At 47.3% G+C, this 20,205-nt stretch overlaps 1 pseudogene; it reads left to right on the top strand.

Moving 5' to 3' along the window:
- The first annotated feature begins 3,070 nt into the window (after positions 1 to 3,070).
- On the top strand, positions 3,071 to 6,772 carry LOC134347082 (NADH-ubiquinone oxidoreductase chain 4-like; annotated as a pseudogene).
- Positions 6,773 to 20,205: the final 13,433 nt, after the last annotated feature.

The raw sequence follows: 20,205 nt of genomic DNA, 5'->3' as shown, positions 1-20,205 counted from the left end.
CCATTCGATTCCTAAATGGACATTGAACCCTTGGACACTACCTCACTTTTTAAAAAAATATACAGCATTTTTGTTATTTGCACATGTTTTAAACTATTCAATGTACATATACTGTACTGTAATTGATGTACTCATTTATTTATTCATTTAATTTTTTTTCCTCTTCTATATTATGTATTGCATTCAATTGCTGCTGCTGAGTTAACAAATTTCATGTCACATGTCATTGATAATAAACCTGATTCTGATTAATTTTCAACTGAACAATAAAAAAATTTTAACCAAGCTTTCTTGAAAAAATTAACAATTATTCAAAAAAGGTACAGCTTTTCTGAATCAAGAAACAACTTTCCAGGATGGGTAATGATTACAATGCCAAAAGGATTTTGTCTCAGTGCGTCGAAAAGCAGCCGCCTGTAAAGCAAGTGTCAGCTCAAGCCTCCATGAAACAATCACTCGCAACATCTACTCACACTCTTTGCAATAATCTATTAGATTTTATTTATATATAAAAGAATTTATGCTAAAATGAGTAATAAGAGGTCACTCCTCTCCCAGTAACACTAGTGTAAGTCTGAAAGAATTAAATCACTGATAATTAACAGATGCCAGCATTGAGGCTTTATAATGATATTAATCAAGAAACCACCATTCAAATTATCATTAATCCTACACAGGAGTGATCTTTGGTAAAGATTATAATAAAGTAAAGGAACTCGGCAAACAAAAATACCATCTGTTTACCAAAAATATCAGCTCTTGCTTCAAACACAAATATAAGAGGTCCTGCTGCCCTGTGATTTATTTAATGGTAGCAGTATCTTGACTGTAGCATAATCACTTGCCTTTTAATTGAAGACCAGTATGAAAGGCATCACAAGAGTTAACCTGTCTCTATTTTCTAATCAATGAAATTGATCTTCTTGCATAAAAGTGAGAATGTCACCAGAAGACGAGAAGCCCCTATGGAGTTTTAAACACTGACGTTACATGAAACCTAACAACATAAACCCTCAGAGCATAAACACCATCTATCAACGTCCTAACTTGTTTTCGGTTGGGGTGACCAAGGGGAAAAACAAAACCACCTTATCAAATCAGTGTATAACTACACTTAAAAATTAGAGTTACATCTCTAGTTAATAGAAAATCTAACGAACAATGACCCAGGAAACTTATCCTGATCAATGAACCAAGTTACCCTAGGGATAACAGCGCAATCCTTTCTTAGAGTCCCCATCGCCGAAAGGGTTTACGACCTCGATGTTGGATCAGGACATCCTAATGGCGTAGACGCTATTCAGGGTTCATTTGTTCAACGATTAATAGTCCTACGTGATCTGAGTTCAGACCAAAGTAATTGAGGTCAGTTTCTACCTATGATGATATTTTTCCCAGTAAGGATTGGAAAAATGAAGCCAATACCACAAGGTATGCTTCCTTCCCACCTATAAGGGAGTAACTTTTTAAAACCGAAGATGATAGTTTGTTCAGGTGGCATAGCCTGTTAATTGCAAAAGACCAAAGCTCTTTGATTCAGAGGTTCAACTCTTCTCCTTAACTATGCTTAGGAGAGGAAAAATAGGACTCAGACCCATGCTCTAGAGATCAAAACTCTTGGTACTTCCAGCTATACTATTTCCTAAGTAAAGTCAGCTAATCTAAGCTTTTGGGTCCATACACCAAACATACCAGTTAAAACCCTTCTCTACTAATGAACCCCACAATATTATCAATCTCAATCCTCAGTCTCGGGTTAGGTACTAACATAACATTCATTGGGTCACATTGACTCTTAATCGGAGTAGCTCGAGAAAACAACACAATAGCCATTATTCCCCTTAATATTTATCAATATCACCCACATGCAACCGCTAAGATATTTTCTTACACAAGCCACTCCTCTTAGTTGCTGGAACAACAAATGCCTGATTTACAGGCCAGTGAGATTTCTCTGAGGTCATAAATCCAGCCTCTGCCATATTCTCTCCATTGCATTAGCATTGAAAATTCAATTGGCACCTCTTCATTTTTGACTACCAGAAGTCCTTCAAAGATTCAACCCAATTACAGGTCATTCTGCCTACATGACAAAAACTTGCACAATTCGCACTTTAATTAGGCTAAAGCCTAATTAAACAGCGGGAGAAGCTGAACAGGCCTCAATCCTATAAAAACTAGTTAATAGCTAAGTATTCAATCCAGCAAACTTGTATCTAGCTTCTCCCGCTGTTTAGAGAAGCCTATTTTCCTTCTCAAAATTTGCAATCCGTGTAAATTTATACTACAGAGCTGGGAGAATGGCAAGAAGAGGACTTGAACCTCTCTTAACAGAGCTGCAATCTGCCACTTAAGCATCAGCCATTTTACCTGTGGCAGTTAATCACTGATTGTTTTCTACTAATCACAAAGATATCAGCACCCTTTCCCTAATCTTTGGTGCAAGGGTGGGAATAATGGCTTTAGCCTCTTAATCCGCACTCAGCTGTGCCAACCTGGGGCTCTCCTGGGAGATAACCACATTTATACTGTCATCGTCACCACCCACACCTTTGTAATAATTTTCTTTATAGTAATGCCAATTCTAATTGGCGGATTCGGCAACCGACTGGTGCCCTTAATGGTCAGCACCCCAGATATGGACTTCCCACGAATAACTAAGTTTCTAACTCCCGCCCCCATCATTTGTTCTATGCCTGGCCTCAGCAGGGGTAGAAGCTGGTGCCAGAACAGGGTGAACAGTTTATTCCCCCTTAACTGGAAATCTCACAAATGCTGGATCTGCAGGAGATTTAACCATCTTCTCCTTACATTTAGCTGGGGTGTCCTCTATTTTAGCATCCATTAACTTCATTACTATTATTATTAATATAAAACCACCAGCAATCTCTCAATATTTAACACCTCTCTTTGTTTGATCCATTCTTAATTCAGCTCTTCTCCTTATACTCTCACTTCCAGTTCTTGTAGAAGGGATTACAATGCTCCTTACGGACCGTATTCTCAACACAACTTTCTTTGACCCCACACTCAAGGCTTAGATACACTAAAAAATCTCAAAGTCCTGCAAATGCTAAAAATCATCACCCTTACAATCATACTTGACCCAATTTCAGGAACATCACCTAAAAAAAATACTGTGAAACCACCTCTATTTCTCAGTCTCTTTATTGCATTCATCAGCTTACTCTGGTTTAAACGAGATATAGAATTGGGATGGGAATTCTCCAACCTGTATCATTTCCCTTAGTCACACTAACCAGCTGATAACTTCCACTCATACAACTTGCCAGCCAAAACCATCTGACTAATGAAAGCTGGACCCAACAACTTATTTACATCAACCTCATCATCACTTTACAACTACTATTAATTTTAGCTTTCAGCACCACAGAAATAATCTTATTCTACAGTAAACAACAGGAATACTGCAGATGCTGGAAATTCAAGCAACATACATCAAAGTTGCTGGTGAACGCAGCAGGCCAAGCAGCATCTATAGGAAGAGGCGCAGTCGACGTTTCAGGCCGAGACCCTTCGTCAGGACTAACTGAAGGAAGAGTGAGTAAGGGATTTGAAAGCTGGAGGGGGAGGGGGAGATGCAAAATGATAGGAGAAGACAGGAGGGGGAGGGATAGAGCCGAGAGCTGGACAGGTGATAGGCAAAAGGGGATACGAGAGGATCATGGGACAGGAGGTCCGGGAAGAAAGACAAGGGGGGGGGTGACCCAGAGGATGGGCAAGAGGTATATTCAGAGGGACAGAAGGAGAAAAAGGAGAGTGAGAGAAAGAATGTGTGCATAAAAATGAGTAACAGATGGGGTACGAGGGGGAGGTGGGGCCTTAGCGGAAGTTAGAGAAGTCAATGTTAATGCCATCAGGTTGAAGGCTACCCAGATGGAATATAAGGTGTTGTTCCTCCAACCTGAGTGTGGCTTCATCTTTACAGTAGAGGAGGCCGTGGATAGACATGTCAGAATGGGAATGGGATGTGGAATTAAAATGTGTGGCCACTGGGAGATCCTGCTTTCTCTGGCGGACAGAGCGCAGATGTTCAGCAAAGCGGTCTCCCAGTCTGCGTCGGGTCTCACCAATATATAAAAGGCCACATCGGGAGCACGGGACGCAGTATATCACCCCAGTCGACTCACAGGTGAAGTGATGCCTCACCTGGAAGGACTGTTTGGGGCCCTGAATGGTGGTAAGGGAGGAAGTGTAAGGGCATGTGTAGCACTTGTTCCACTTACACGGATAAGTGCCAGGAGGGAGATCAGTGGGGAGGGATGGGGGGGACGAATGGACAAGGGAGTTGTGTAGGGAGCGATCCCTGCGGAATGCAGAGAGAGGGGGGGAGGGAAAGATGTGCTTAGTGGTGGGATCCCGTTGGAGGTGGCGGAAGTTACGGAGCATAATATGTTGGACCCGGAGGCTGGTGGGGTGGTAGGTGAGGACCAGGGGAACCCTATTCCTAGTGGGGTGGTGGGAGGATGGAGTGAGAGCAGATGTACGTGAAATGGGGGAGATGCGTTTAAGAGCAGAGTTGATAGTGGAGGAAGGGAAGCCCCTTTCTTTAAAAAATGAAGACATCTCCCTCGTCCTGGAATGAAAAGCCTCATCCTGAGAGCAGATGCGGCGGAGACGGAGGAATTGCGAGAAGGGGATGGCGTTTTTGCAAGAGACAGGGTGAGAAGAGGAATAGTCCAGATAGCTGTGAGAGTCAGTAGGCTTATAGTAGACATCAGTGGATAAGCTGTCTCCAGAGACAGAGACAGAAAGATCTAGAAAGGGGAGGGAGGTGTCGGAAATGGACCAGGTAAACTTGAGGGCTGGGTGAAAGTTGGAGGCAAAGTTAATAAAGTCAACGAGTTCGCATTCGTGCAGGAAGCAGCGCCAATGCAGTCGTCGATGTAGCGAAGGAAAAGTGGGGGACAGGTACCAGAATAGGCACGGAACATAGATTGTTCCACAAACCCAACAAAAAGGCAGGCATAGCTAGGACCCATACGGGTGCCCATAGCTACACCTTTAGTTTGGAGGAAGTGGGAGGAGCCAAAGGAGAAATTATTAAGAGTAAGGACTAATTCCGCCAGACGGAGCAGAGTGGTGGTAGAGGGGAACTGATTAGGTCTGGAATCCAAAAAGAAGCGTAGAGCTTTGAGACCTTCCTGATGGGGGATGGAAGTATATAAGGACTGGAGATCCATGGTGAAAATAAAGCGGTGGGGGCCAGGGAACTTAAAATCATCGAAAAGTTTAAGAGCGTGAGAAGTGTCACGAACATAGGTCGGAAGGGATTGAACAAGGGGTGATAAAACAGTGTCAAGGTATGCAGAAACGAGTTCGGTGGGGCAGGAGCAAGCTGAGACAATAGGTCGGCCAGGACAGGCAGGTTTGTGGATCTTGGGTAGGAGGTAGAAACGGGAAGTGCGGGGTGTGGGAACTATAAGGTTGGTAGCAGTGGATGGGAGATCCCCTGAGTGGATAAAGTCGGTGATGGTGTGGGAGACAATGGCCTGGTGCTCCTTAGTGGGGTCACGATCGAGGGGTAAATAAGAGGAGGTATCCGCGAGTTGTCGCTGTGCCTCGGCAAGGTAGAGGTCAGTACGCCAGACTACAACAGCACCCCCCTTATCAGCGGGTTTAATAATAAGGTTAGGATTAGTGCGGAGGGAGTGGAAAGCAGAGTGTTCCGAAGGAGTGAGGTTGGAATGGGGACAAGGTGCGGTGAAGTCGAGACGGTTGATGTCCCGTCGGCAGTTAGCGATAAAGAGATCCAGAGCAGGCAGAAGACCAGAGCGGGGTGTCCATGAAGAAGAGGAGGGTTGAAGACGGGAGAAGGGGTCATCGGTGGGGGTGGAAGAGTCCTTGCCGAAGAAGTAGGCTCGGAGACGGAGACGGCGGAAGAAAAGTTCCGCATCATGGCGAACACGGAACTCACTGAGGTGTGGGCGAAGGGGGACAAAGGTAAGGCCCTTACTGAGAACAGAGCGTTCTGCCTCCGACAGTTGAAGGTCGGAGGGGATGGTAAAGACCCGGCACGGATGAGAGCTGGGAGCTATTCTACATTATATTTGAAGCAATCCTAACCCCAATACTTATCATTATTACCCACTGAGGTAACCAAACTGAACACCTAAACACAAGAACACATTTCCTATTTTACACCCTCATAGGCTCCCTGCTTCTTCTAATTGCTCTCCTTATGACCTAGGTTCACTCTCAATATTAATTTTACAATTTCATCAACTCGTGAGCAAATAAATTCTGATCAGCAGCTTGCCTAATTGCTTTCTTAGTTAAGATACCTCTTTATGGGGTACATCACTGATTACCTCGGGCTCACGTTGAAGCTCTGATCGCCGGCTCCATAATTCTAGCTGCAATCTTTGTAAAACTAACGGGTTACAGAATAATACAAATTGCTGCTGTACTAAACCCTCTCACAAAAGAAATAGCTTTCCCATTCCTGATCCGAGCCTTTTGAGGGATTATTATAACCAGACCCACCTGTTTATTACAAACACACCTAAAATCATTAATTGCCTATTCATCTGTAAGTCACATGGGCCTGGTAGCAGCCGCTATTCTCGTTCAAACACCATGCAGCTTCACAGGAGCAACTGCTCCGATAATCGCTCACAGCGTTTCATCTACCCTCCTCTCTCGAGCTCACACCAATTACGAACACACACATAGCGGAACAGTACTCCTTACCCGAGGCATAAAAAATTATCCTCCCGGCAGTTACCTCCTTAACCCTGCCTCCCAGTAAATGAGATTTAACCCCTTCTATTGAAATCTCCACCGGAACACCCGTTATAACACCTCTATTTGCATTAGGCAACATAGATTCTATCTTTTTGCCAAGTAAAGTCTTCAATCGTAATGCCTGCTCACGCTGCTTTTTATCCTTACAAACGATTAATACCTTCCTACCTCTTAAAGAACGAGCACTATTCCCTATGACCGATTTTAACTCCATAGTTAATTTAATGGGATTGATATCGGGCTGCTGTTCCGGGTCAAATTTAAACAATACTTTGAAGTCCTCTTTCCCTTTTAAAAATATCCCGCCCTTCCGCTCCATCATTTGAAATCATTCCAAAATTATGTTTCTGAAGCGCCTTCAATTACTCCAAAAGACTGTTTGGTAAAATACTAAAAGGCTTTTATTCGCTGTACCATACGACCTCCACAGTGAGTGTCTGCCCTCGGACTGAGGGGGAGGGGCAAGGCGAACACCTTTATACAGGACTCTGTGGGAGGAGCCACAGGGGCAGTCAGCAGAGGGGTGTGTCCAGACAGGTAACCCAGTTACAACATATATACATGGTTTACCACATTCACCCCTCCTTTTTTTGAAAAAGAGTCCCGCGGGGTGAAGTGACTGACAATATTTACAAGAAGTATATTTACAGGTTAAGTCTATCAGGCGGTCGAGTCCGTCGCTGTGATCTACGTAGCACCGGCGATGGCGGTTGTGCTGGCTCCAGCCTGACTTCAGGTGCCAGCACATTAGGCGTCGGTAATCCCTCATGCGTGTGTGTCGCGCCCGGTACGGGAGTGTCGTGTGGTGTCTGTATAGGGTTTGGGGTGCACCGTGTCTTGTAGGTACATACATTGGTGGGTACGGGGTCAATAGTCACCACAGAGTGTTTAGGGTAAGGGTCCGGAGCTCCTGCGGGCGCCAGGTCGCGGATGGAGACCGTGTCCTCCCGCCCATCAGGTAAAACCACATAGGCATACTGGGGGTTCGCATGAAGTAAGTGAACCCTCTCGACTATCGGGGAGTATTTATTGCTCCTCGCATGTTTCCGGAGCAGCACTGGCCCCGGGGACGTCAGCCAAGTTGGTAGGGTGGTCCCAGTGGTCGACTTTCTGGGAAAAGAAAAGATTCGGTCATGAGGGGCGGCATTGGTGGCCGTGCATAACAGGGAGCGGATGGAGTGGAGTGCCTTGGGAAGGACCTCCTGCCAGCGGGAGACCGGCAGTCCCTTTGACCTGAGGGCTAAGAGTGTGGCTTTCCACACTGTGCCATTCTCCTCCTCTACCTGTCCATTCCCCTGGGGATTATAGCTCGTGGTCCTACTGGTTGCAATTCCCCTAGCCAGTAGATATTGGCGCAGCTCGTCACTCATAAACGAGGACCCTCTGTCACTGTGGATATAGCATGGGTATCCGAACAGAGTGAAGAGCTTGCGCAGGGCTTTTATAACTGACGTGGTAGTGATGTCGGGGCAGGGGATGGCGAAGGGGAACCGCGAGTACTCATCAATTACGTTAAGAAAGTACACATTGCGGTCAGTGGAGGGAAGGGGGCCCTTAAAGTCAACACTCAGTCGCTCAAAGGGGCGGGTGGCCTTGATGAGTGGTGCCTTTTCGGGTCGGTAGAAGTGCGGTTTGCACTCTGCGCAGACTTGGCAGTCCCTGGTCATCATCCTGATCTCCTCAAGGGAGTAAGGCAGGTTCCGGGCTTTCACGAAGTGGAAAAGCCGGGTGACTCCCGGGTGGCAAAGGTCTACATGTAGGGCGTATAGCCGGTCGATCTGCGCGCTGGCGCATGTTCCCCGGGATAGGGCATCGGAGGGCTCGTTGAGCTTCCCAGGCCTGTACCTGATGTCATAGTTGTAGGTGGAGAGTTCGATTCTCCACCTCAGAATTTTATCATTTTTGATTTTGCTCCACTGCTGATCATTAAATGTGAACGCGACTGAGCGCTGGTCAGTTAGCAGGGTGAACCTTTTGCCGGCAAGATAGTGCCTCCAGTGCCTTATAGCTTCCACTATGGCCTGGGCCTCTTTCTCTACCGCAGAGTGCCGAATTTCAGGGCCTTGAAGGGTACGGGAGAATAACGCCACTGGTCTTCCTGCCTGGTTGAGGGTAGCAGCCAGCGCAAAGTCGGAGGCGTCACTCTCTACTTGGAAGGGAATGGCCTCATCCACCGCATGCATTGCTGCTTTGGCAATGTCCCCTTTTATGCGGTTGAAGGCCGCGTGGGCCTCGGCAGAGAGGGGGAATGTGGTGGACTTGACCAGGGGGCAGGCCTTGTCTGCATAGTTAGAGACCCATTGGGCGTAATATGAAAAGAAGCCCAGGCACCTTTTGAGGGCTCTGAGGGTATTGGGAAGAGGGAGTTCCAACAAGGGGCGCATACGGTTGGGGTCAGGGCCAATGACTCTATTCTCCACGACACACCCAAGGATAGCAAGTCCAGTGGTCCCAAATACACACTTGTCCTTGTTATAGGTGAGGTTGAAAGATTTGGCCGCTTGGAGAAATTTTTGGAGGTTGTTGTCGTGATCCTGCTGGTCGTGACCGCAGATGGTGATGTTATCCAGATATGGGAACGTGGCCTTCAGTTGGCACTGGTCCACCATCCGGTCCATTGCCCTCTGGAAGACAGATACACCATTCGTGACACCAAAGGGGACGCGCAGGAATTGATAAAGCCTGCCGTCCGTCTCGAAGGCAGTGTAAGGGCGGTCCTCCCGGCGGATGGGGAGCTGATGGTAAGCGGATTTTAGGTCTATGGTCGAGTACACCTTGTACTGTGCTATCTGATTGACCATATCCGCGATGCGGGGTAGAGGGTACGCGTCGAGCTGCGTGAACTATTGATGGTCTGGCTATAGTCCACGACCATCCTATTCTTCTCCCCGTTCCGAACAACCACCACCTGCACCCTCCAAGGACCTGTGCTTGTCTCAATGACCCCCTCCCTGAGCAGCCGCTGCACCTCCGACTTAATGAAAGCTCTGTCCCCCGCGCTGTACCTCCTGCTTTTAGTTGCCACAGGTTTATAGTCGGGGGTCAGGTTGGCAAACAGCGGTGGGGGAGGGATCCTGAGGGTGGAGAGGCCGCAAGTGGTGTCGGTAGTGTGGCAGTTGGCATGATGTTGGGTGGGATGCGCGGGTCGGTGTGTGTGTGTGGTCAGTAGCGGGGTACGTGACATATCTCTACAAAACAGGGGATTTATGACAGTAATTGGCGGGAGGGGCCCATCATACTTCATTGTCACGCTTTTCAGGTGGCTCTGGAAGTCCAACCCCAACAGCACAGGGGCACACAGTTGAAGCAAGACCAGTAACGTAAAGTCCCGATATCCTGTGCCCTGCACCACTAGTGTCGCTACACAACCCCCCGGATGTCTGTTGTATGCGACCTGGAGGCCATGGTGACCCTCCGACTTACCGGCCATATCATGAGTCCACAATGCTGCACCGTGGCCAGGTGGATAAAACTGTCCGTGCCGCCTGTGTCAAACAGGCAGCTTGTCCTGTGCCCCTCCACCAAGATGTCCATCATTGACCTTGCGAGCTGGTGGGGAGCGCTTTGGTCGAGGGTCACGGAAGCCAGGGTGGGGTCGCTGTCTTGGTCCGGCGTGGTGGGGTGCCCCGTGAGCACCCATTGGTCGTAGGCGGTGGGAGGTGGCGTCGACCAAGATGGCCGCCCCCATGTCTCGCACGTGGTGGTGGCGTGCAGGGAAGATGGCGGCAGGCAAGATGGCGACCCCCACGTCTCGCACGTGGTGGCAGTGTGCAGGGAAGATAGCAGCAGGGAAGATGGTGGCCCCCATGTCTCGCACGTGGTGGCAGTGTGCAGGGAAGATGGCGGCAGGGAAGATGGTGGCCCCCATGTCTCGCACGTGGTGGCAGTGTGCAGGGAAGATGGCGGCAGGGAAGATGGTGGCCCCCATGTCTCGCACATGGTGGCAGTGTGCAGGGAAGATGGCGACCCCCACGTCGCGCATGCGGCGCTGCTCGATCCCGCTTGCGGTTTTGACTTACAGACCTTGGCGAAGTGGCCCTTCTTTCCGCAGCTGGAGCAGGTAGCTTGTCGGGCCGGGCAGCGTTTCCGGGGGTGCTTCTCCAGTCCGCAGAAGTAGCACTTCGCGGACTCACGACTGGCAGCAGCTGAGGTCGATTCGCCGGCAGGTTGCGGGGTCTGCGGCACCCACGAGGCCATCGGGGGATCGCGTGTCTGGAGAGCCTCGGAGTTATGCAGAGCGGCCTCCAACGTATTAGCCAGCTCCATCGCCAAACTTAGGGTAAGATTGGCTTTTTCCAGCAGCCGCTGGCGCACGTACACTGACCTGGTCCCCGTGACGAAGGCGTCCCTCACTAGGAGTTCTGCATGCTGCACCGCCGTCAGCTCCTGGCAATTGCAGGCCCGCACGAGCGTCCGTAGGGCCTGGACGAACTCAGCACTCAATTTCCCGGGACGTTGTTGCCGTGTCGCTAAATGGTGCCGAGCATAGACGCTGTTTATCGGCCGCAGGTATTGTCTTTTGAGTGTGTTCATCGCGCCGTCGTAGTTCGGCTGGTCTCTGATCAGCGAATAAACCCGTGGACTGACCCTGGAGAGTAGAACTCTGCGCTTCGCTACGGGGTCGGTCGCTTTAATCTCCTCTAGATACGCTTTGAAGCAGGCCGGCCAGAGTTCGAAAGCATTTCCAGCTTCAGGTGTCTGCGGATTGAGGTCTAATTTTTCTGGTCTCGGGGCCTGGTCCATGTTTTAAAAACGTACAGCGAATAAAATTGAAGCACCTTCAATTACTCCAAAAGACTGAGGTTTGGTAAAATACTGAAACTCTTATTCGCTGTACAATATGACCTCCACAGTGAGTGTCTGCCCCCGGACTGAGGGGGAGGGGCAAGGCGAACACCTTTATACAGGACTCTGTGGGAAGAGCCACAGGGGCAGTCAGCAGAGGGGTGTGTCCAGACAGGTAACCCAGTTACAACATATATACATGGTTTACCACAGTTTCTCTCCGTTTTCCAGATCTTATTCCAACCTGCTCCTGCCAACCGGCCCTTGCTCGAACCCTCCCTTTGCGATTCCTTTTCCAGATGCTTCCCCCCTCTCTGAAGTTAACCTACTCTGTTTCCCAACAGGCCCTACACCGTTCAAACCAGCGCCGCCAACCGCCGCTCGAGTCGAGCCAGCAGAGATACCAACTGCTAATTCCACATACTGTACCTGCTGTTAGTTTCTATCGTCTGCTGCATTTCTCTCGCTTGCCTAATGCATGGGTCAGCCGCCCCTCTTTCTAGCTTAGCTATTTTTTATTTCCTTTTTTTTTGCAATCCTGTGTGCGTTTTTCATCCCTCGGCAGGTGGAGCTTTCAAACACTGCATCTTGTGGTTTAATTAACCTGCGTTACAAAACTCTACCAGAGCACATCCATTTGAGGTGAGTGAAAGAAACTAGGGTGGATGTCAGAGGAAGCTTTTAAGAGTTCTGAAGGGTGGGTGAACTTGTGTGGCAAATTTGAGAGATCTATGAATGTGGACCCCCCCCCCCCGCAATATCCCTCTGTTTCTTGACTCTGTTAAGAATCCTGCTATTAACCTTAAGTTTGCTCTGTGTTCGGTGCTTCTGAAGATCTTGCCAGTTCTTTCCGAGCCCTCCCTCCAATTTACTTCTCCCTCAACAGGGCCTAACACATTGTTGAGGACCCCAACCACCCACTCCGCAATCTTTTAGGCCCACTACCGTCAAGAAGGAAGTACAGACACATCAGGACTAGAATTGCAGGACTGGATAACATCTTCTTCCCTCGGGTTAAGAAATTCATGAATACCTTGCTTCCACTGAGGTTTCAGGTTTAGGACATTCAACTATTTCCTGTTTATTGTTTCCTTTTGCCGCACAGTACATGCATTTTGAACGATATTTTATTAACTCATTTGTGTTAATACTTAGGTTTATGTGCTGTGTGTCTGATACGTTTTGTGGGTGCACCAAGATCCAGAGGAACATTGTTTCATTTGCTAGTATATATGTAGAGTCAGATGAGAATAAATTTGAACTGGAACTTTTACCTCCAATTCTCCCTTCCTTACACCCCGTTCCATTTCCCATTTTATTGTCATTCCATTGGGACATGGGCTCAGAGCTGTGCTGGCTGTTCCACCATTACAAGCATTGCATTGCTTGCTGGTGCACAGATTCTGCCCTCACCATTAGAAATATGAATAATGTGGGTTTCGGGAGAGCAGTCCCTTGCTGCCTCACTGGGGATGGTGGCATTGATCAGAAATGTGGGACTGCCTCAGTCATCAAAGACAGATATGGAGGCTCCACCCTCTCCTCCCTGGCCAGATGTGGAACTAATATCCTCAGCCAGATGTGGAGGCCCCACCTTCACCTTGCCAGCCAGATGAGTGACCAATCCCCTAAGCCAGATATTTCTTACTGATTTATTTAGTTAGACATACAGCGTGGAACAGGTTCTTCCATCCCACCAAGCTGTGCTGACCAGCTCCTCTCTGATTTAGTCACGGGACTAATTAGCCTATTAATTGCAAATGAAACTGGAGCACCCAGGAAGAACATGCATACTTTCTTGCTGGAACCGAATTTCAAATTCCGATGCCCTGAGCTGTAATAGCTATGTTACATGGTGTCCATTTGGATTTGCTACATCCTCCTCTCCAGATGGATGTGGTGGCCCTGAGCCCTCACTTTACAAAAATGATGACCATACACCCTTCACAGCCAGATGTGCTGGCCCCACCTCTCCTCTGCAGCCAGGATGGGTTTTCTGCTTTCTCCTCCCAGGCCAGATGAGGAAAACCAACTCTTGTCTCGCTGGCCAAATCTGGAAGTCCCCATCTTCTCCTTGACAAAATGTGGGATGCTCCTGCTCACTGGGGCAGTTTCCCAGCTCCTGGCAGAGGAGTTTGAAATGCTACTGAAAGAGTTGGAGTTGGAGTTGGGGTGAGGAAGAGCTGTTTGCTGAGCTGTTGGATCAGGGATGGTGGGACCCAGAGAGGGAAATCTGGTAGGACTGGAGTCACATGCTTGGTCAGGAAGGGGTTAGAGTCACCCAGGGCTAGCACAGCCACAATGGGCTGAGGGTCCTACGGCTGGTCGTCTCACCCACACTAGAGGAATAATAACCTTGTAGCCTTGGTGGCAGAGTTTGTGGGGTCACAGTCCATCTGCACATTGACACCTTGTCAGAACCACGTATTGATGTCAGGGCCATTTGTCCCATCATGTAACCTCTGCTCTTCCATCATGGCAGATTTCAGCTCCCCTGCAATTTTCACGCACTACAGTTTCAGGAGTTTACAGGTCATGGTGAAAAAAACAAAGAAAATTCCAGTGAGCAGCAGTTCTGCGGGTGGAAATGCCTTGTTAATGAGAAAGGTTAGAGGAGAATAGCGAGTGTAGTTCGAGCTGACTGGAAGGCAACAGAAATAACTGTGTTAAAACAGTGGTATGCAGAAGAGCATCTCTGAATGCACAACACATTGAACCATGAAGTGGATATCTTACAGTAGCAGAAAACCATGAACATACACTCTGTTGTTACTTCATTAGATATTAGAGGTATCTAATAAAGTGGTCACTGAGTATATGTTCTGTGTTCTGAGGTGACAGGTCATGTGATAAAACATCCCCAAAGTGTTGACAGCATAACTTCGAGTTGATGGATGTGGCTCACCTTCCTCGTTCTCTTCATACATATCGATGATCTTTGATGAACACTCCCGCATCACATTCTCCCTTTGTTCCTTCCACAGGAATTTCCTAAGCTTCTCCACATGCATTAGCTGCTCTTTGCTGCTGTAGTTTTCAAAGATAATGGTGATCTCGTGCAGGTTGTAAAACTCCTTCGTTACTGTGCCATGGATGGTTCCATTCTTCAACTTGTCACATTTCTGAGGGTAGAAGCAGGGACCAAAGATGAAAGATTTATTTTTAAGCCCTTAACTCCGAGTGGAGTAATCGGGACACCGTCATGACGACTTTTTTTTTGCAGGCTTTCTTATTTTTATGAGGCCGAGTTGCTAGCTCGACGCTCAACCCGGCACGGATGGAAAGCGTGCAAGGGAGCCGGCTGGATTCGAACTCAGGAGCCCTCATTCTGAAGTCTGGCGCTGATGCCACTATGCTACCACCCAGCCAATGATGAAAGATAAGAGGAAATTGTACTGCCACTGTCTCTGTGCTGGCTTCACTTAAGTGCGAACAGTTCAACCGATTTAACCACTTTACATGAGAGTGTTGGGCCCCCTTACAAGAAAGGGTGTGCTGGCATTAGAGAAGTCCAGTGATGGCTCACAGAAACAATCCCGGGAAAGGAGGCATTAATGCATAAAGAACATTTGATGACTCTGGACCTGTGCTTGCTGGAGATTGAGGTAGCGAGGGGTGGGAGAGAAATCCCATTGAAACCTATCAAATATTGAAAAGCCTAGATGCAGTGGATGTAAAGATGCTTTCTATAGGGTGTGAGTCTGGAACCAGAGGGCAAAGCCTAACAATTGCAGGAGATTTATCTACAGGAGTTGAGGTTTCTTTAGTCAGCGGGTAGTTACATTATGAAATTCATTGCGACACATAGCTGTGGAGGGCAAGTCATTAGTTATATATAAAACAGAAGTAGATAGATTCTTGCTTAGTAAGGGACTTAAAGGTTATGAAGAGAATGCAGTTAAGAAGGATACTAAATCAGCCATGATGGACTGAATGGTGTAATTTATTCCTATATCTTATATACTTATAGTCCGTGGAGCAACACACAGAAAATGCTGCAGGAACTCAGCAGGTCAGGCAACATTCATGGAGGGAAATAAACAGTTGGTGGTTCAGATTGAGATCCTTCATCGGGACAGGAAAGGAAGGGATGAAGAAGCCAGAATAAGAAGGTATGGGGAATGGAAGTAGTATGAGGTGAGACCAGATGAGGAGGAAGTTTGGTAGCTGAAGAGGTGAGGAAGAAAGAAAAAGCTGGAAGAGGTGAAGGGAAGGAGATGAAGGAATCTGTTAGGAGAGGACAGTGGACCATGGGAAAAAGGGAAAGAGGTGGGGCATCAGGGGAGATGACAGGCAGATGAGGAGAAGTGGGAAGAGGCCTGAGTGGTGAATTGAAGAAGGGAAGAGGGGAGGGGGAACAATTACTAGAAGTAGAGAGTCCTGATGAAGGGTCTCGGCTTAAAGTTGTATTTCCTCATGCAAAACAAACTTCAAGGTTTATGTCAGTGACAATAAACCTGATTCCGATTCTGTGCTCCTATACTTTTGGGTTTATGTACTTCAGAGGCAGGATACATGCTTGCTGCCTTTGACCCCTTCAGGGGGCTGAGCTTGGAGGCCACTGTCAGAGAAGACAATGGGTGAAATGACATGCTTCTTTCCTGGCACACTTATCAAAGGATAATGCTCCAGCTGCTTCCTCTGCTTCATGCTGGAGTTTCTGTTCTTGAGTTTGATAAGGCCATTGATCCAGTGCTGGGCCTCCTTGGCGCTATTGGCCACTAGTTCCAGGTTCTTCTTCCTCCCCTTGAAGACGATGGTGAAGTTGCAATCAGTGGGTTTCCTAAGCCTCTGACTGGTGACCTGCCCTCAGCTCCTGGATGTCACTGATCAAGACTGAGGGAAGTCAGGTGGGTTGGGTGGGAAAAACAGCAAAAGATTTCAGACAACACACATCAAAGTTGCTGGTGAACGCAGCAGGCCAGGCAGCATCTATAGGAAGAGGTACAGTCGACGTTTCAGGCCGAGACCCTTCGTCAGGACAGAACAAGGTATTCGGTTTCAGATGAATAAATACAAGAGAAAAACAGAAGAAAAGCAGGAAATCCATGTTAACACACAAAAAATGCTGGAGGGACTGAACAGGTCAGGCAGCATGGATGGAGAGGAATAAAGAGTCAACGTTTCAAGCCAGTAATGTTCTTCAGGAATTAGGATGAGTCCTGATGAAGTGTCTCAGGCCAAAACATTAACATTTTATTCTGACACACTTAGCAAAGGACCGCGCTCTCTGTTTCATGCTGGAGTTTCTGTTCTTGAGTTTAATAAGGCCATTAGTGCTGTGCTGGGCCTCCTTGGTGCTGTTGGCCACTAGTTCCAGGTTCTTCTTCCTCTCGTTAAAGACGATGGTAAAGCTGCAATCAGTGCACTTCTCCAAGATAATCTCTGACTGGTGACCAGAGAGAGCAGCCTGTCTAAAGATTCAGATTCAGATTTATTTATTACATGTATAATCGAAACATACAGTATACTCAAAGACCACCCTTTCCTCAGACGTGCGTGTGTTTCCCCTCGCCTATCAAAATAAAAAAGCTTGAAAACACATACCACCAGGCTCAAGGACTACTTCTATCCCACTGACAGTCTTGGTACTTTTTTATAGGGAGGATGTGGAAACGTTTAGAGAAGGTGCAGAAGAGATTTGCTCAGATGCTGCCTAGAATAGAGGGCAGGGCTATGCAGATAGGTGGAGAAAACTATGGCTGAAGTGAGCGTAGTTGATATTACTAAGAAGAAAGTACTTGGGGAAACTGAGAGGTCTGAGGTGGCTCAGTCAAATGGACCAGGGCAGACAAAGGAGAGTCGGTGGATGTTATTTACTTGGATTTACAAGGATCCATTGAGAAAGTGCCACATATGCAGCTGCTTAAGGAGATGAGAGCCCATGGTATCAGTAGATGGACAGAAGATTGCCTGAGTAATGTGAGGCAAAGAGTGGGAATTAACGTGGCCTATTCTGTTTGGCTGCTAGTGACTAGTTGTGTTCCACAGGGGTCAGTAGTGGGACCGCTTCTTTTCACATTGTATGTCATCGATTTGGATGACGAATTTGATAGCTTTGTGGCAAGCTTGCAGATGATGACACAAAGATAGGTGGAGGAGTAGGTAGTAATGAGGAAGCACAGAGTCTGCAGAAGACTTAGATGAGAATGGGCAAAAAAATGGCAGATGAAATTTAGTGTAGGGAAGTGTATGGTCATGCAATTTGGTCAAAGGAGTAAAGGCTCAGAATATTTTCTAAATGCAAGAAAATTAAAGACTCAAAGTTACAAAGGGAGATAGAGTGGATCATAAAATATTAACACCCAGAGCTAATATGAGGAGACATAATTTTAAGGTGATCAGCAGAAAATATAGGATGGATATCAGGAAGGATTTTTGACATAGAGAGTGGTGAGTGCATGGAACACACTGCCAGGTGCGGTGGGAGAGGTAGAAACAGTAGGGACATTTAAGAGACTCTTTCACCTATGATCTCCAAGCTTCGTACATCAAATCCCTTCCCCAAACCACCAACCTTCCCCTCACCTGGTTCACTTATCAGCTTGTACTCCTTCCCCTCCCTCAGCTTCATTTTGGCTTTTACTCCACACCTCCTTCCTTTCCAGTCCTGATGAAGGGTCTTAGCCCAAAACATCAACTGTTCATTTTCTTTCATAGATGCTGCCTGACTTGCTGAGTTTTTCCAGCATTCTGAGTGTGGTACTCACGACAGATTCACCTTAACTCCCACAGAGATTCTACCCAATGCCTATCCATGACCGGCAATTTTCAGCGACCATCTAATCTACTAACCCACAGGACCTGAAAGCCACTGATATGATCAGAGTGTGCTCCCACCCTGATCATTCATTCTTCCCTCCCTTCTGTTGAACAAAAGATATAAAAGCTCGAGAATACAAGTACAGACTCAAGAACATCTTTGAACTGCTGTTATAAAACTCCCAAACAGAACTTACATGAAATTGTCCTCCTTACCCTTGTCCCCTCCTTTTTATTCTCTTGTGATCCCCTTTCTTTCCCTCTTGGCCCAGAACATTGATGTTTATTCATTTTTATAGATGCTGCCTGTCCTATTCAGGGACAGTTATTACCCTGCTACCATCAGGCTCCTGAACGAGCGTAGATAATTTCACTTACTTTAAAACCAAACAGATCACTGAAAACAACATTTGAGCTCACTTTCAAAGACAGTACAACCCATGTACTCAATGTTATTTATTTACTAATTTATTTATTATTATATTTATGTTGTACTTGTAGTTTGTCTTCTTTTGCACATCGGTTGTATGTCAGTCTGTGTGTGTAGTTTATCATTGAATCTATTGTATTGCAGTGAGCATTCAGTCCACAAAGACAGACATGAAAAGCTTGTTTATCTCAACTGCAGTTTTTATTGCGACAAGCACATTAGCAGCATAGCCGGGCTGCAGTTAAAATGCTACACCAACCCATCACTTTACAGGTGAAGGGGGATGGTCTGTATTTTGGTGATTCCCAGCCACCTGCAGACCTTGCCAAACAGCTGTGCCTCAAAGTTGTGCCCTGGTCATTGTGGAGTTACTTAGGGGTGCTGAAATGGCAGAAGATTTCCTCCACAAGTCTCTGAGTGGTGGTGGTAGTGCTCTGATCCGGGACCACTTTCACCTCTGCCCACTTTATAAAGTAATCCATAGGCACGAGCACGTAGCAGTTCCTGGCATCAGTGCGGGGGAAGGGGCCTAGGATCTCCACTCCTACAAGCTCCATTGGGCCCCCGCCAATTACTGCTGCATTAGCACCCTTGACTAGTGGCCTGGCCCCTTCTGAGACACGCAAGTGTTGCAGCAGTGCACAAGCAGCTCCATGTCCTGCCTGCACCTAGGGCAATACAAGCATTCACGCACTTTGCATGGAGTAATGATAGGTGACTCTGGCTTCTCCTGAGGTATGTTGATATATTTATGGTCATGTTGTGATGCCAAGAGCATGGTAGCAGAAACCTCCAACTCTCACTGGGCCAGTTTAAGACTATCTACTGAAGTACATTCAGGTTTACCCCTCCTATCTAAGATAAAAAGTCTTTTCTCTCCATTCCAAAATGCAGAATGGACCATTGTCAATGGGTCTAAGGGGATGTTGGCGTGCATCATGGCAGATGAAAACAAATGAGACAGAGTGTTGGTTAACAAGAACCCAAGTCATCATGGGAGGTAGGAATAGGTGTAAAGAAATAGACTTTACTGAGGAGGAACACTGTTGAGACGCTGACCAGACAGGTGTGGTATCACAAATAAAATCACCTGGCACTTGTAATGGCTGTCCATATATGAACTGAGCCATAGACGACTGCAGGTAATCTTTTGGAGCCATGAACCCCAGCAACACCCAGGGGAGGTGATCATGCCATCGCTTAAATCCTCAGGGAAGCCCTCCAGCAGCCTTTAAGGAGTGGTGAAACCACTCACCATAAGACCACAAGACATAGGAGCCAAATTAGGCCATTTGGCCCATCGAGTCTGCTCTGCCATTCAATCTTGGCTGATCCTTTTCCGTCCTCCTCAGCCCCACTCCCTGGCCTTCTTCCTGTAACCTTTAATGTTGTGTCCAATCAAGAACCTATCAATCTCTGCCTTCAATATACCCAACGACCTGGCCTCTACAGCTGTCCGT

Source organism: Mobula hypostoma, chromosome 1 (genome assembly GCF_963921235.1).
Source record: "Mobula hypostoma chromosome 1, sMobHyp1.1, whole genome shotgun sequence".
Lineage (NCBI taxonomy): Eukaryota > Metazoa > Chordata > Chondrichthyes > Myliobatiformes > Myliobatidae > Mobula > Mobula hypostoma.
This window is presented reverse-complemented; position numbering and strand designations above follow the sequence as displayed.